The following is a 17777-nucleotide window of genomic DNA, read 5'->3' as shown; positions in this document are numbered from 1 at the left end:
TCATACGCCAGCAAAATAAACGAGTGCAATTAGATAAAGAATCGGATTGCACTCTAACCAATGTTAAGTTATGAGTCACAGCTCATTTGAGATTTTTTTCTCAGCTGAAAAAGGACTGGGAAAAAAAATCACAGCAACCTGGTATTGTCCTCACATCTCGGATGAGACGCACCAGTACAAATCAATGGGTGAGAGAAAACAATCACACGGCACTCAGACTGTGAGTACAATCAGATTTTTACATACCATTGTCCTTTAAAAAGCTGGCATTTTATTTGCTGCATACAGTAAAATCACAGTGTAATCCAACAAAATAGAATAGATAGAATACACAGTGTCAGAGGTGAGGCAGAGCGGAGTGCCTTGCTTTCCAGGCTGCCATCTTCCTGAAGCCATGGTGGCCAGAGGCAGCACTTGTGCAGATTGAGATCGCAGCCAGGCCGAGATCTCAGTCTGTGCATGTGAATCATCCAGTGGCCCAAAACTTCAGGAAAGTGGCCATCAGAAAATGCACTCCACTCTACCTCAATGCCGACACTTGGCCCGCAGCACCGCACCAATGAGGCACCCACTTATCCCACCCAGGTCCCTGTTATGGACCTGGTGGTTAGGAGCACCCGGAACGACCTGATGGTTAAACCAACACAGAACAAGCTCTGGGAAGTGGGAGCTCTGCTGACCGCAACCCCTAATCCTATCACACACACTAGAAATAGCCGGGGAGCGTAGCTAACGCTACCTAGACGCCTCTTCACAGCCTAAGAGCTAACTAGCCCTAGAGATAGAAAATAAAGCCTACCTTGCCTCAGAAAAATTCCCCAAAGGAAAAGGCAGCCCCCCACATATATTGACTGTGAGTTAAGATGAAAGTCACAAACACAGGAATGAAACAAGATTCAGCAAAGGGAGGCCAGACTTACTAAACAGACTGAGGATAGAAAAGGTATCTTTGCGGTCAGCACAAAAAACTATAAAAAAGACCACGCAGAGTGTGCAAAAAGGCCTCCGCACCGACTCACGGTGCGGAGGTGCCACTCTGCATCCCAGATCTTCCAGCTAGCAAGACAAAATCATGATAGCAAGCTGGACAAGAAAACAATGAACAAATAATTAACTAGCAGTGACTTAGCTTCTGCTGGAGTAGACAGGTCACCAGAAAGATCCAAGAGCGAACTGAACCAGTACAAGAACATTGACAGCTGGCATGGAGTAACAATCTGAGTGGAGTTAAATAGAGCAGCCAGCCAAAGAATAAACTAAGTCACCTGTGGAAGGAACCTCAGAAGCAGCAGCTCCACTCACAGCCACCAGAGGGAGTCCATGGACAGAAATCGCTGAAGTACCATTCATGACCACAGGAGGGAGTTCGATAACAGAATTCACAACAGTACCCCCCCCTTGAGGAGGGGTCACCGAACCCTCACCAGAGCCCCCAGGCCGATTAGGACGAGCCAAATGAAAGGCACTAACTAGATCGGCAGCATGAACATCAGAGGCAAAAACCCAGGAATTATCTTCCTGACCATAACCCTTCCACTTGACCAGGTACTGGAGTTTCCGTCTCGAAATACGAGAATCCAAAATCTTCTCCACCACATACTCCAACTCCCCCTCGACCAACACCGGGGCAGGAGGATCAACGGAGGGAAACATAGGCGCCACGTATCTCCGCAATAATGACCTATGGAACACATTATGGATGGCAAAAGAAGCTGGAAGGGCCAAACGAAATGACACAGGATTGAGAACTTCAGAAATCTTATACAGACCAATGAAACGAGGCTTAAACTTAGGAGAGGAAACCTTCATAGGAACATAACGAGACGACAACCAAACCAAATCCCCAACACAAAGTCGGAGACCAACACAGCGCCGGCGGTTAGCGAAACGTTGAGCCTTCTCCAGGGACAATGTCAAATTGTCCACCACATGAGTCCAAATCTGCTGCAACCTGTCCACCACAGTATCCACACCAGGACAGTCCGAAGGCTCAACCTGCCCTGAAGAGAAACGAGGATGAAAACCAGAATTACAGAAAAACGGTGAAACCAAAGTAGCCGAGCTGGCCCGATTATTATGGGCGAACTCTGCCAAAGGCAAGAAGGACACCCAATCATCCTGATCAGCAGAAACAAAGCATCTCAGATATGTTTCCAAAGTCTGATTAGTTCGTTCGGTTTGGCCATTTGTCTGAGGATGGAAAGCCGAAGAAAAAGATAAATCAATGCCCATCTTAGCACAAAAGGACCGCCAAAACCTCGAAACAAACTGGGAACCTCTGTCCGAGACAATGTTCTCCGGAATGCCATGCAAACGAACCACATGCTGGAAAAACAATGGCACCAAATCAGAGGAGGAAGGCAATTTAGACAAGGGTACCAAATGGACCATCTTAGAGAAGCGATCACAAACCACCCAAATGACCGACATCCTTTGAGAGACAGGGAGATCTGAAATAAAATCCATGGAAATATGCGTCCAGGGCCTCTTCGGGACCGGCAAGGGCAAAAGCAACCCACTGGCACGAGAATAGCAGGGCTTAGCCCGAGCACAAGTCCCACAGGACTGCACAAAAGAACGCACATCCCGTTACAAAGTAGGCCACCAAAAGGATCTAGCCACCAAATCTCTGGTACCAAAGATTCCAGGATGACCAGCCAACACCGAACAATGAACCTCAGAGATAACTGCACTAGTCCATCTATCAGGGACAAACAGTTTCTCCGCTGGACAACGGTCATGTCTATCAGCCTGAAACTTCTGCAGCACCCGCCGCAAATCAGGGGAGATGGCAGACAAAATGACCCCCTCTTTGAGAATAACCGCCGGCTCAGGAACACCCGGAGAGTCAGGCACAAAACTCCTTGACAGGGCATCAGCCTTCACATTCTTAGAGCCCGGAAGGTACCAAACCACAAAATCAAAATGGGAGAAAAACAGCGACCATCGAGCCTGTCTAGGATTCATCCGTTTGGCAGACTCGAGATAAGTCAAATTCTTGTGATCCGTCAAAACCACTACGCGATGCTTGGCTCCTTCAAGCCAATGTCGCCACTCCTCGAATGCCCACTTCATGGCCAACAACTCTCGATTGCCAACATCATAATTGCGCTCAGCAGGCGAGAACTTTCTAGAAAAGAAGGCACATGGTTTCATCACCGAGCCATCAGAACTTCTTTGAGACAAAACAGCCCCTGCTCCAATCTCAGAAGCATCAACCTTGACCTGAAACGGGAGCGAAACATCTGGCTAGCACAACACAGGGGCAGAAGAAAAAAGACGCTTCAACTCCTGAAAAGCCTCTACAGCCGCAGAGGACCAATTGACCACATCAGCACCTTTCTTGGTCAAATCAGTCAACGGTTTAGCAACACTAGAAAAATTAGCGATGAAGCGATGGTAAAAATTAGCAAAGCCCTGGAACTTCTGCAGGCTCTTCACAGATGTCGGCTGAGTCCAATCATAAATGGCCTGAACTTTAACAGGGTCCATCTCGATAGTAGAAGGGGAAAAAATGAAACCCAAAAATGAAACCTTCTGAACTCCAAAGAGACACTTTGACCCCTTCACAAACAAGGAATTCGCACGAAGGACCTGGAACACCATTCTGACCTGCTTTACATGAGACTCCCAATCATCCGAAAAGACCAAAATATCATCCAAATATACAATCATGAATCTATCCAGGTACTCTCGGAAGATGTCTTGCATAAAGGACTGAAATACAGATGGAGCATTAGAAAGCCCGAGTGGCATAACCAGGTACTCAAAATGGCCCTTGGGCATATTAAATGCTGTTTTCCATTCATCGCCCTGTTTAATACGCACAAGATTATACGTCCCTCGAAGATCTATCTTGCTGAACCAACTAGCCCCCTTAATCCGAGCAAACAAATCAGACAGCAGCGGCAAAGGGTACTGAAATTTGACTGTGATCTTATTAAGAAGGCGGTAATCAATAAAAGGTCTCAAAGAACCATCCTTCTTGGCCACAAAAACGAACCCTGCTCCCAACGGTGATGACGACGGACGAATATGACCTTTCTCCAAGGATTCCTTTATATAACTCTGCATAGCGGCGTGCTCTGGCACAGATAAATTAAACAGTCGGCCCTTAGGAAACTTACTACCAGGAATCAAATTAATAGCACAATCGCAATCCCTATGAGGAGGTAGGGCACTGGATTTGGGCTCATTAAATACATCCCGGTAATCCGACAAATATTCAGGGACTTCAGAAGGAGTGGAAGGCGAAATTGACAACAATGGAACATCACCATATACCCTTTGACAACCCCAGCTGGACACAGACATAGATTTCCAATCCAATACTGGATTATGGACCTGTAGCCATGGCAACCCCAAAACGACCACATCATGCAGATAATGCAACACCAAAAAGCGAATATCCTCCTGATGTGCAGGAGCCATGCACATGGTCAATTGAGTCCAGTACTGAGGCTTATTCTTGGCCAAAGGCGTAGCATCAATTTCTCTCAATGGAATAGGATACTGCAAGGGCTCCAAGAAAAAACCACAGCGCCTGGCAAACTCCAAGTCCATCAAATTCAGGGCAGCGCCTGAATCCACAAATGCCATAACAGAATAGGACGACAAAGAGGAAATCAGAGTAACGGACAAAAGAAATTTAGACTGTACCGTACCAATGGTGGCAGACCTAGCGAACCACTTAGTGCGCTTAGGACAATCGTAGATAGCATGAGTGGAATCACCACAGTAAAAACACAGCCCATTCCGACGTCTGTGTTCTTGCCGTTCAGCTCTGGTCAAAGTCCTATCACATTGCATAGGCTCAGGCCTATGCTCAGAGAATACCGCCAAATGGTGCACAGCTTTGCGCTCCCGCAAGCGCCGATCGATCTGAATGGCCAAGGACATAGACTCATTCAGACCAGCAGGCGTGGGAAATCCCACCATGACATCCTTAAGGGTTTCAGAAAGACCCTTTCTGAAAATTGCCGCCAGGGCACACTCATTCCACTGAGTAAGCACAGACCACTTTCTAAACTTCTGACAATATACCTCCGCTTCATCCTGACCCTGACACAAAGCCAGCAAGATTTTCTCTGCCTGATCCACTGAATTTGGTTCATCATAAAGCAATCCAAGCGCCAGAAAAAACGCATCTACATCACGCAATGCAGGATCTCCTGGCGCAAGGGAAAATGCCCAGTCTTGAGGGTCACCACGCAACAAAGAAATAATGATTTTTACTTGTTGAACGGGGTCACCAGAGGAGCGGGGTTTCAAAGCTAGAAACAGTTTACAATTATTTTTGAAATTCAGGAACTTAGATCTATCCCCAGAAAACAAATCAGGAATTGGGATTCTAGGCTCTAACATCGGATTCTGAACCACAAAATCTTGAATGTTTTGTACCCTTGCAGTGAGATGATCCACACAAGACGACAGACCTTGAATGTCCATATCTACACCTGCGTCCTGAACCACCCAGAGGTTAAGGGGAAAAGAAAGACCAAACACACTGCAGAGAAAAAAAATGGTCTCAGAACTTCTCTTATCCCTCTATTGAGATGCATTAATACTTTGGGCCAACTGTACTGTTATGGACCTGGTGGTTAGGAGCATCCGGAACGACCTGATGGTTAAACCAACACAGAACAAGCTCTGGGAAGTGGGAGCTCTGCTGACCGCAACCCCTAATCCTATCACACACACTAGAAATAGCCGTGGAGCGTACCTAATGCTACCTAGACGCCTCTTCACAGCCTAAGAGCTAACTAGCCCTAGAGATAGAAAATAAAGCCTACCTTGCCTCAGAGAAATTCCCCAAAGGAAAAGGCAGCCCCCCACATATCCTGACTGTGAGTTAAGATGAAAGTCACAAACACAGGAATGAAACAAGATTCAGCAAAGGGAGGCCAGACTTACTAAACAGACTGAGGATAGAAAAGGTATCTTTGCGGTCAGCACAAAAAACTACAAAAAGACCACGCAGAGTGTGCAAAAAGACCTCCGCACCGACTCACGGTGCGGAGGTGCCACTCTGCATCCCAGAGCTTCCAGCTAGCAAGACAAAATCATGATAGCAAGCTGGACAAGAAAACAATGAACAAATAATTAACTAGCAGGGACTTAGCTTCTGCTGGAGTAGACAGGTCACCAGAAAGATCCAAGAGCGAACTGAACCGGTACAAGAACATTGACAGCTGGCATGGAGTAACGATCTGAGTGGAGTTAAATAGAGCAGCCAGCCAAAGAATAAACTAGGTCACCTGTGGAAGGAACCTCAGAACCAGCAGCTCCACTCCCAGCCACCAGAGGGAGTCCATGGACAGAACTCGCCGAAGTACCATTCATGACCACAGGAGGGAGTTCGATAACAGAATTCACAACAGGTCCCCACTTCTGCCGACGATGATCTCCTGAAAAAGGGAGACATTAGCCTTCGGTAAGTGTTCACATTTGGACAGGGAGGTCAGGTACCCATCAGTTTTAATGAGACCACCTTGACGATGGTTGATGGGCTCACACTATTTGGCCAAATTCTGTGCTAAGCGTCTCAAAAAATGTTTTCCTAATGTTCAAAAAGCAATTTTGCTATTCATATTTCATGTATTTCATATTTGACGTGTTTTGGCATGATAGAGTGCAACCTTTTTTGTATATTATATATGGAGATAGCTGCTCCTGGTATGCATCTATTCACATTAGTTTCGATGTGACAGTCTTTTTTCTGTCATTTCTATGTTAGCTTATTGACTGAGCACTCCTCCCTTCACCATCTGGTTTTTAATTACATCTATTCACACTTGGTTCCAGCCAACCCATATGTAGGCTTTGCTGAGAGAGGTGTCCATATTCACCCAAGCATGCAGACATTAGCCTTCGTTAAGTGTTCACATTTGGACAGGGAGGTCAGATACCCATCAGTTTTCATGAGACCACCTTGACGATGGTTGATGGGCTCACACTATTTGGCCAAATTCTGTGCTAAGCGTCTCAAAAAATGTTTTCCTAATGTTCAAAAAGCAATTTTGCTATTCATATTTCATGTATTTCATATTTGACATGTTTTGGCATGATAGAGTGCAACCTTTTTTGTATATTATATATGGAGGTAGCTGCTCCTGGTATGCACCTATTCACATTAGTTTGGATGTGACAGTCTTTTTTCTGTCATTTCCAAGAATTGGTGGCACAAATGTCAGCTTCGCAGTCAAATATTGTTAATGCACATATTCATACGCCAGCAAAATAGACGAGTGCAATTAGATAAAGAATCAGATTACACTCTAACCAATGTTAAGCTATGAGTCACAGCTCATTTGAGATTTTTTTCTCAGCTGAAAAAGGACTGGGAAAAAAAATCACAGCAACCTGCTATTGTCCTCACATCTCGGATGAGACTCACCAGTGCAAATCAATGGGTGAGAGAAAACAATCACACGGCACTCAGACTATATGAGTACCATCAGATTTTTACATACCATTGTCCTTTAAAAAGCTGGCATTTTATTTGCCGCATACAGTAAAATCACAGTGTAATCCGACAAAATAGAATAGATAGAATACACAGTGTCAGAGGTGAGGCAGAGCGGAGTGCCTTGCTTTCCAGGCTGCCATCTTCCTGAAGCCATGGTGGCCAGAGGCAGCACTTGTACAGATTGAGATCGCAGCCAGGCCGAGATCTCAGTCTGTGCATGTGAATCATCCAGTGGCCCAAAACTTCAGGAAAGTGGCCATCAGAAAATGCACTCCACTCTACCTCACTGCCGACACTTGGCCCACAGCACTGCACCGATGAGGCAGCCACTTATCCCACCCAGGTCCCCACTTCTGCCGACGATGATCTCCTGAGAAAGGGACCATGCCTCCTGGGACCACGCTCCACCGCTAACGCCACCCCCCAGGTAAGATACCTTAAATTCGTACTATAAGATGGACCCTCATCTTATAAAAATCTTTTTCTTCTTATTTTCCTCCCCAAAATTTGAGGTGCGTCTTTTGGTCATGTGTATCTTATAGTTGGAAAAATACAGTAAGTAAGGGAACAAAGAGGAAAATAATTGCTTTATAAGCAGATGACTTATTATTTGTTAATATTTCTAATATCTCCCTTTTTAGTATAATACAGTGGGTACAGAAAGTATTCAGACCCTTTTAAGTTTTTCACTCTTTGTTTCATTGCAACCATTTGGTAAATTCAAAAAAGTTAATATTTTTCACATTATTGTACACTCTGTACCCCATTTTGACTGAAAAAAAGAACAGAAATGTAGAATTTTTTGCAAATTTAATGAAAAACAAAAACTGAAATATCACATGTTCATAAGTATTCAGGCTCTTTGCTAAGACACTCATATTTATGTCACATGCTGTCCATTTCCTTGTCATCTTCCTAGAGATGGTTCTACTCTTTTATTGGAGTCCAGCTGTGTTTAATTAGACTGATAGGACTTGATTTGGAAACGCACACACCTGTCTATATAAGACCTCACAGCTCACAGTGCATGTCAGACCAAATGAGAGTCATGAGGTCAAAGGAACTGCTGAGCGTTTATTATGCTGTGATCAGCCTGCTATGTGGTGCTAACTCCTTCTGGCTCTGGTCCAACCCAGCAGTGCTTGCACCATCTCGATTGAGTGCCTTCCTAAGCCCAATGCTAGGAGCCTGACGGCCATAGTTAGGAACCTAATGACTAATGCCTGGTGCCTGGAGATGGCTTCCAATGTCCGGAGACTGCCTGGTTCTGTGCCATCCATTTCCCAGCTAAGCCACCCTGTCAGTGTCCCAATGTCATGCCTGTGTTCCGATGTCCTTCATGTGTCTGACGTCCTGATGAATAGCCTCTGTCTAGATGTCCAGCCTGTGTCCAAATGTCCTGATGTCCAGCCTGTGTCCTGGTGTTCAGATGTCCAGCCTGTATCCTGCTGCATGACCATCCACATGTGCAGTCCCTGGCTGCCGCTGTGGGACTATCCACGGGTTGCAAGGTTCTCTGCAGCTGGCTGGTGCAAGACCTTCCTTGTGTGTCCAGGCTTGCAGCCACTGCCAGGTGCCCTAAGCCTCAGTTCCTGGGCTGACTGTGCTGTAATGGTTTCTGTTTGTGCTGAGGGTACGCTCGGCAACACCTTCCCTGCTTTTATTAGGGTTTGTGTGCACATGAATTGCTTTCCCCAGCCTATTGCTGAGGAGCAGCTCCTATATAAACTCCCTCTTTCCTGTTGGGCATTACTAGAGCTTTGCATTAAGTTTCTGAGTCTTGACATGTGTGTAGGGTGTTCAGCTCCTGTTATGTTCAGTTCTGGGATAGCTGATAACTGTCCTTACACCTGCTCTGGGGGCTCAGTACCCAGATTTGCCTTTCCTAGAGGCTGCAAATCCAGGCCCGTTTCTGTTGAGTTTTGTTTCCTGTCTCCCTGAGGGATGCATTCTCAGGTCTGAAGCCTTGATCCTGTTTCTGTTCGTGTACCAGTCTCTGTTTTAACTGTGTCCTCTATGTTATGCTCCTAAAGTCCCCCTGTGTCTGGAACCCTGTGCAGCCCTCCATCAGTCGGGCCTTTATGGCAAAGTGGCCCGACGGAAGCCTCTCCTCAGTGCAAGACATATGAATGCCCGCATAGAGTTTACTAAAAAACACTTGAAGGACTCCCAGACTATGGGAAATAAGATTCTCTGGTCTGATGAGACAAAGATAGACCTTTTTGGTGATTTTTTGGTATGTGTGGAGAAAACTAGGCACTGTACATCACCTGCCCAATACAATCTAAACAGTGAAATATGGCGGTGGCAGCATCATGCTATGGGGGTGTTTTTCAGCTGCAGGGACAGGATGACTGGTTGTGATTGAAGGAAACATGAATGTGTCCAAGTACAGAGATATCCTGGATGAAAACCTCTTCCAGATTGCTCTGGACCTCAAACTTGACTGACGGTTTACCATCCAACAAGACAATGACCCTAAGCACAGAGCTAAAATAACAAATGAGTGGCTTCAGAACAACTCTGTGACCATTCTTGACTGGACCAGCCAGAGCCCTGACCTAAACCTAATTGAGCATCTCTGGAGAGACCTGAAAATGGCTGTCCACTAGTGTTGAGCGATACCTTCCGATATCGGAAAGTATCGGTATCGGATAGGATCGGCCGATATTCAAAAAATATCGGATATCGCCGATACCGATACCCGATCCCAATGCAAGTCAATGGGACCAAAATATCGGAATTAAAATAAACCCTTTCTTTCCTTGTAGGTTCATTCTACTTGAAGGAAAACAACTAAGAATAATGCAGGATGTATTTGGGGAGGTGGCGGAGACATTAAAGTCATAGAGGTTTAGCCCAATCAAATAGAATAGCATGTTTTTTTTTTTTTTTAAAGACGTTCGGAGTGACAAAGATATTGACTATGTAATTTTTTTTTTATTTTGTCAGATATTGATGTTTCACTATTCCACGCCCTTCCCCTTCTTTTTTTTTTACTTTTCCCACACTTTCATCTTCATCATCATCAGCATCTTTGACATCAACTTCTTCTTCACCTTATTCATCTTCTTCTTCATCCTTTACCTTTTTTTTTTTTATTACATTCTTCATATTCATTTTATTCAACTATTATTATTTTTCCTATTCTACATATTCATTTTATTCAACTGTTATTATTCTTCCTATTCTACTTCTTTATCATATTCTCATTTGTGACAGGCATTCCCGTAGTTGTTATCTATAAAAGTTGGAAGATTACACCTTCCGTTCTGCCAGTCACAAAAGTTACATTTGTCCGCGTTCAGTTTGGCCTGCAGCATCAGGCTTTATCCAGGGGCACCACGAGGAGGAACGGACACACCCCCATACACTGCTTAGTCTTCTTCTGCATATAATTTAGATAATATCTTTTGCTCTGATATTAAGTGTTATGCTTAATGTTCTTCTGCTCTTTGTTCTGCAGCCTCTTGTTCTTCTGCTTCTCGGTCTTCCATGTCGTCGTCTCCAGGGTCGTCGTCTCCAGTGTCGTCGTCTCCGCCGTCGTCGTCTCCGCCGTCGTCGTCGTCGTCATCGGGGTGGTCTTTCTGGTCGTCGACGTTAGGGTCTTCAACTTGGAAATGTAGCAGAAGGTACAAGAAGGCTGAGAAAATGCCAAGAACCAGCTGATGGAACTGGAACTCGGATGGCTACCCGAAGGTTCAAGAGCCTATGGAACTACCAAGGACCAGCTGACGTTACTGGAACCCGGTTACTAAGCAGGAGGTACCCGTGCTAAAAAGCACTACCAAGGACCGCCTGACGTTGGCGGAACTCGGATACCCAGAAGGAGGCATCTAAGCCAAAGGCTCTGCCCGGAACCAGCTGACGGTACTGGAACCAGGATGGGGAGCAGAAGGTACAAGAGCAAAAGACACTGCCGAGAACCAGCTGACGGTACTGGAACCCGGATGGGTAGCCGAAGGTCCAAGAGCCAATGGAACTACCGAGGACCAGCTGACGTTACTGGAACCCGGTTACTAAGCAGGAGGTACCAGTGCCTGAAAGCACTACCAAGGACCACCTGACGTTGGTGGAACTTGGATACCCAGAAGGAGGCACCTAAGCCAAAGGCTCTGCCCGGAACCAGCTGACGGTACTGGAACCAGGATGGGGAGCAGAAGGTACAAGAGCAAAAGACACTGCCGAGAACCAGCTGACGGTGCTGGAACCAGGTGGTGGACCCGAAGGCCCACAGGAGAGGAGAGAACAGCTAGGCCGCGAGGCAGCCGCAGTTACCGAACCCCAACAGTCCTACAGGGGGAGCTGGGCCTACTGGCACTACAGAACCAGCCTTGACTACCAATTCATGCAGCCCACATAGGAAGCTCCTAAACTGGAGGCACCCTGGAGTTGGCTAACCCGACCGCAACACGACGGGGCAAGCATAGGCGTCTCAGCGAGTTTGACACAACCCGGAAACAGCTGACGGCGCTGAAACCAGGTTTGGCACGAGGGAGTACCTGTGACAAAAACACTGCCGAGAACCAGCTGGCGGTGCTGGAACCCGGATGCGTTGCCCCAGTGTGCAAGAGCCAATGGCACGACCGAGGACCAGCTGACGGTGCTGGAACCCGGTTACTAAGCTGAAGGTGCCCGCGCTTAAAAGCACTACCGAGGCCCGCCAGGTGTTGGCGGAACTCGGATACCCAGGAGGAGGCACCTAAGCCAAAGGCTCGGCCCGGAACCAGCTGACGGTGCTGGAACCAGGTGGTGGACCCGAAGGCCCACAGGAGAGGAGAGAACAGCTAGGCCGCGAGGCAGCCGCAGTTACCGAACCCCAACAGTCCTACAGGGGGAGCTGGGCCTACTGGCACTACAGAACCAGCCTTGACTACCAATTCATGCAGCCCACATAGGAAGCTCCTAAACTGGAGGCACCCTGGAGTTGGCTAACCCGACCGCAACACGACGGGGAAAGCATAGGTGTCTCAGCGAGTTTGACACAGCCCGGAAACAGCTGACGGTGCTGAAACCAGGTTTGGCATGAGGGAGTACCTGTGACAAAAACACTGCCGAGAACCAGCTGGCGGTGCTGGAACCCGGATGCGTTGCCCCAGTGTGCAACAGCCAATGGCACGACCGAGGACCAGCTGACGGTGCTGGAACCCGGTTACTAAGCTGTAGGTGCCCGTGCTTAAAAGCACTACCAAGGACCGCCAGGCGTTGGCGGAACTCAGATACCCAGGAGGAGGCACCTAAGCCAAAGGCTCGGCCCGGAACCAGCTGACGGTGCTGGAACCAGGTGGTGGACCCGAAGGCCCACAGGAGAGGAGAGAACAGCTAGGCCGCGAGGCAGCCGCAGTTACCGAACCCCAACAGTCCTACAGGGGGAGCTGGGCCTACTGGCACTACAGAACCAGCCTTGACTACCAATTCATGCAGCCCACATAGGAAGCTCCTAAACTGGAGGCACCCTGGAGTTGGTTAACCCGACAGCACCACAACGGGGCAAGCATAGGCGTCTCAGTGAACTTGACACAACCCGGAAACAGCTGACGGTGCTGAAACCAGGTTTGGCACGAGGGAGTACCTGTGACAAAAACACTGCCGAGAACCAGCTGGCGGTGCTGGAACCCGGATGCGTTGCCCCAGTGTGCAAGAGCCAATGGCACGACCGAGGACCAGCTGACGGTGCTGGAACCCGGTTACTAAGCTGTAGGTGCCCGCGCTTAAAAGCACTACTGAGGACCGCCAGGCGTTGGCGGAACTCGGATACCCAGGAGGAGGCACCTAAGCCAAAGGCTCGGCCCGGAACCAGCTGACGGTGCTGGAACCAGGTGGTGGACCCGAAGGCCCACAGGAGAGGAGAGAACAGCTAGGCCGCGAGGCAGCCGCAGTTACCGAACCCCAACAGTCCTACAGGGGGAGCTGGGCCTACTGGCACTACAGAACCCGCCTTGACTACCAATTCATGCAGCCCACATAGGAAGCTCCTAAACTGGAGGCACCCTGGAGTTGGCTAACCTGACCGCAACACGACGGGGCAAGCATAGGCGTCTCAGCGAGTTTGACACAACCCGGAAACAGCTGATGGTGCTGAAACCAGGTTTGGCACGAGGGAGTACCTGTGACAAAAACACTGCCGAGAACCAGCTGGCGGTGCTGGAACCCGGATGCGTTGCCCCAGTGTGCAAGTGCCAATGGCACGACCGAGGACCAGCTGACGGTGCTGGAACCCGGTTACTAAGCTGTAGGTGCCCGCGCTTAAAAGCACTACCGAGGACCGCCAGGCGTTGGCGGAACTCGGATACCCAGGAGGAGGCACCTAAGCCAAAGGCTCGGCCCGGAACCAGCTGACGGTGCTGGAACCAGGTGGTGGACCCGAAGGCCCACAGGAGAGGAGAGAACAGCTAGGCCGCGAGGCAGCTGCAGTTACCGAACCCCAACAGTCCTACAGGGGGAGCTGGGCCTACTGGCACTACAGAACCAGCCTTGACTACCAATTCATGCAGCCCACATAGGAAGCTCCTAAACTGGAGGCACCCTGGAGTTGGCTAACCCGACAGCACCACGACGGGGCAAGCATAGGCGTCTCAGTGAACTTGACACAACCCGGAAACAGCTGACGGTGCTGGAACCAGGCTGGGCATGAGGGAGTACCCGTGACAAAAACACTGCCGAGAACCAGCTGGCGGTGCTGGAACCCAGATGCGTTGCCTATTAAAGATTGTCTTCCTAGAGCCCCAACTAGCGGTGCTGGAGCAAAGGGTAAGCAGGGGGAGCAGAGTGTAGGCCGAAGCCTGCACTGGAGGCAGCTTTGTGTCTGCTTTGCGTTTGCAGGACACTTTGCCGGCTACACAGTGGGGGAACAGCTGGCGTTGCTGAACCCCACTAACACAATGGCGGGTGTTTTTCTCTGTGCAGCTAGCACTTGCGGGCAAAAACTAGCGATGTTAGAGCCCGTAGTGAAGCAGGACGAGGAGGAGAGAAGCAGAGTGTAGGCCGAAGCCTAGTTGAACCAATTTCAAAGGAAACCTTTAACCCCCCCTCAGGTGTTACAAAGTACAAGAGACACACCTTGTGCAGTATTAATGCTGCACAAGTGAAAGGTTGCTCTATTAATTTGTCTACTTGCACACGCTGAATGAAAGACGTACACAATTTAGCCCATTCTACAGTCAAACTGTAGTGGATGCGTGACTTGGCTTTTTAAGGAGACGCAGCACAGGTGTCCCAAATAATGCCTTGGTGCTTGGCGCAGCTTACTGAGCGTTGTTATTTGCTGTACAGGAGTCTGCGCTCTTGTGTTATCCCTTGGCAATGCCCTGTTAGCGCTGCCCGTCTTATGACCTCATTTCATGTTGGCCGATGCGGTTAACGATGGCCATAAATCCCAGACCCACAGTGCCTTTTCATAAAGTCACACTGCGGTGCTGGGATTCGTGGCCTTGAACAGTAAATATTTTGGCCGCTCACACACGTCCTTACACCTGCTTCAGACTGGGCGGCCTCTGCTGATCCCTTCTCGCATGCCGCGGCCATGAAGCTGAACAGTCTGAAGAAGGCGGAAGGAGATGAGTGACGACAGGCGAACATATGCACTGCTCGTGCCCATAAACCACACCCTCGCTGACAAAATAAATAAGAAACCGAGGGGCTTTGTTTGGAGCAGGGCAGACGCACAGGCGCAGCCAGCTAACCAATGATGTCAAAAGACGGGAAGCGCTACCAAGGGTGGTGCTGCGTATCATTAGAAAGGAAAGTCACACCTCAGGGACAGTGGAATGGTCTCAATGAGACACATTTTGTACGTGTTGAGTTCCACGTGGGCAAGGAGAAAAAGTCAGCCACCTTGTACAAATGCAGCAGTACTGCTGTACAAGGTGGCTGTTATACATAGAAACACCTGGGGGTGGGGGGCAGGCTTCCTTCAATTTCAGTTAATGTGCCTGCGTGGCGTTTGCAGGTCACGTTGCCGGCTACATAGCAGGGGTACAGCTGGCGTTGCTGAACCCCACTAACACATTGGCTGGTGTTTTTCTCTGTGCAGCTAGCACTTCCGGGCCAAAACTAGCGGTGTTTGAGCCCAGGGTCAGCAGGAGGAGGAGAGGAGCAAAGTGTAGGCCGAAGCCTGCACTGCTGGCAGCTTTTGGTCGGTTGTGCCAGCGTGGCTTGTGCTGGACACGATGCCGGCTACACAGCAGGGGAACAGCTGGCGATACTGAACCCCACTTACACATTGGCGGGTGTTTTTCTCTGTGCAGCGCGCATTTCCGGGCAAAAACTAGCGGTGTTTGAGCCTAGGGGCAGCAGGAGGAGGAGAGGAGCCGAGTGTAGGCCGAAGCCTGCACTGGTGGCAGCTTTTGGTCGGTTGTGCCAGCGTGGCTTGTGCTGGACACGATGCCGGATACACAGCAGGGGAACAGCTGGCGGTGCTGAACCCCACTAACACATTGGCGGGTGTTTTTCTCTGTGCAGCGCGCATTTCCGGGCAAAAACTAGCGGTGTGAGAGCCCAGGGTCAGCAGGAGGAGGAGAGGAGCAGAGTGTAGGCCGAAGCCTAGTTGAACCAATTTCAAAGGAAACCTTTTACCCCCCCTCAGGTGTTGCAAGGTACAAGAGCCACACCTTGTGCAGCATTAATGCTGCACAAGTAAAAGGTTGCTCTATTTATTTTGCTCCTTGCACACGCTGAATAAAACACATACACTGTTTAGCCCATTATACTGTCAAACAGTAGTGGAGGCGTGACTTGTCTTTTTAAGGAGACGCAGCACAGGTGTCCAAAATAACACCTTGGTGCATGGGCGCAGCTTCCTGAGCGTTATTTGCTGTACAGGAGTCTGCGCTCTTGTTATCCCTTGGCCATGCGCTGTGAGCGCTGCATGTCTTCTGACCTCATTTCATGTTGGCCGGTGCGGTTAGCGATGGCCATGAAACCCAGACCCGCAGTGTCTTTTCTTTAAGTCACACTACGGGGCTGGGATTCGTGACCTTGCGCAGTAAATTTTTTCGCCTGTCACTCATGTCCTTACACCTGCATCAGACTGGGCGGCCTCAGCTGATCCCTTCTCGCTTGCCGCGGCCATGAGGCCGGACAGTCTGAAGAAGGCGGAAGGAGATGAGTTAAGACAGGCGAAGATATGCACTGCTCGTGCCCATCAATCACACCCTCGCAGTCAAAATAAGTAAGACAACGAGGAGCATTGTTTCAGGCAGGGCGGACGCACAGGCGCAACAAGCCAACCAATGATGTCAGAAGACGGGAAGCGCTACCAAGGGGGGTGCTGCGTATCATTAGAAAGGAAAGACACACCTCAGGGACAGTGGAATGGTCTCAATGAGACACATTTTGTACGTGTTGAGTTCCACGTGGGCAAGTAGAAAAAGTCAGCCACCTTGTACAAATGCAGCATTACTGCTGTACAAGGTGGCTGTTATACATAGAAACACCTGGGGGTGGGGGGCAGGCTCCCTTCAATTTCAGTTCATGTGCCTGTGTGGCGTTTGCAGGTCACGTTGCCGGCTACACAGCAGGGGAACAGCTGGCGGTGCTGAACCCCACTAACACATTGGCTGGTGTTTTTCTCTGTGCAGCTAGCACTTCCGGGCAAAAACTAGCGGTGTTTGAGCCCAGGGGCACCAGGAGGAGGAGAGGAGCAGAGTGTAGGCCGAAGCCTGCACTGGTGTCAGCTTTTGGTCAGTTGTGCCAGCGTGGCTTGTGCTGGACACGATGCCGGCTACACAGCAGGGGAACAGCTGGCGGTGCTGAACCCAACTAACACATTGGCGGATGTTTTTCTCTGTGCAGCTAGCACTTCCAGGCTACAACTGGCGGTGTTATAGCCCAGGGTCAGCAGGAGGAGGAGAGGAGCAGAGTGTAGGCCGAAGCCTAGTTGAACCAATTTCAAAGGTAACCTTTAACCCCCCCTCAGGTGTTGCAAGGTACAAGAGCCACACCTTGTGCAACATATATGCTGCACAAGTAAAAGGTTGCTCTATTACTTTTGCTCCTTGCACACGCTGAATAAAACACGTACACTATTTAGCCCATTATACTGTAAAACAGTAGTGGAGGCGTGACTTGTCTTTTTAAGGAGACGCAGCACAGGTGTCAAAATTTACACCTAGGTGCTGGGCACAGATTCCTGAGCGTTGTTATTTGCTGTACAGGAGTCTGCGCTCTTGTTATCCCTTGGCCATGCGCTGTGAGCGCTTCCTGTCTTCTGACCTCATTTCATGTCGGCCGTTGCGGTTAGCGATGGACATGAATCCCAGACCCACAGTGTGTTTTCAAAAAATCACACTGCGTGGCTGGGATTCGTGGC

The sequence above is a fragment of the Ranitomeya imitator genome, chromosome 2 (assembly GCF_032444005.1).
Source record: "Ranitomeya imitator isolate aRanImi1 chromosome 2, aRanImi1.pri, whole genome shotgun sequence".
NCBI classification, from domain to species: Eukaryota; Metazoa; Chordata; class Amphibia; order Anura; family Dendrobatidae; genus Ranitomeya; species Ranitomeya imitator.
This window is presented reverse-complemented; position numbering follows the sequence as displayed.